Genomic DNA, 514 nt, shown 5'->3' with positions numbered 1-514 from the left:
CGCTTCAGGTAAAGACCGGCCCCTTATCGGTGTTCCCTCTCTAGGGTTGCCAACCTCCGTGATGGCCAGAGATCTCTTGGGATTAGAATTGATCTCCAGACGATCACCTGGAGGAAATGGCTGCTTTGGAAGGTGGACTTTATGATATTATACCCCATAGAAGTCCCCCCCTTTCCCAAACCCCACCCTCCTCAGGCTCCACCCCCAAAGTATCCAGGTATCAGAAGAAGTGAGCTGTGGCTCACGAAAGCTCATACCTTGCGTGAAATTTTTTTAGTCTTTAAGGTGCTACTGGTCTCTTGCTGGATTCTTTGGCTGTTTGATAGTGTAGTGTCTTATTACATCTCAGCAGCTTGCTTTATGGCAGCAGATTATTTTACTTTTTATAATAATTTATTATGTAATACTAAATAGGAACCTTCAGAGTAACCACAAAAATGCTATTCAAATGAATTGCTCTGATTTTTATTTTTTGCTATTTAATTTCAAACACTGGGGGGAGAAACTGTAAACA

The sequence above is a fragment of the Euleptes europaea genome, chromosome 12, assembly GCF_029931775.1.
Source record: "Euleptes europaea isolate rEulEur1 chromosome 12, rEulEur1.hap1, whole genome shotgun sequence".
Taxonomy (NCBI): Eukaryota; Metazoa; Chordata; class Lepidosauria; order Squamata; family Sphaerodactylidae; genus Euleptes; species Euleptes europaea.
The sequence above is the reverse complement of the archived record's forward strand: the minus strand, read 5'-3'. Positions refer to the sequence as shown.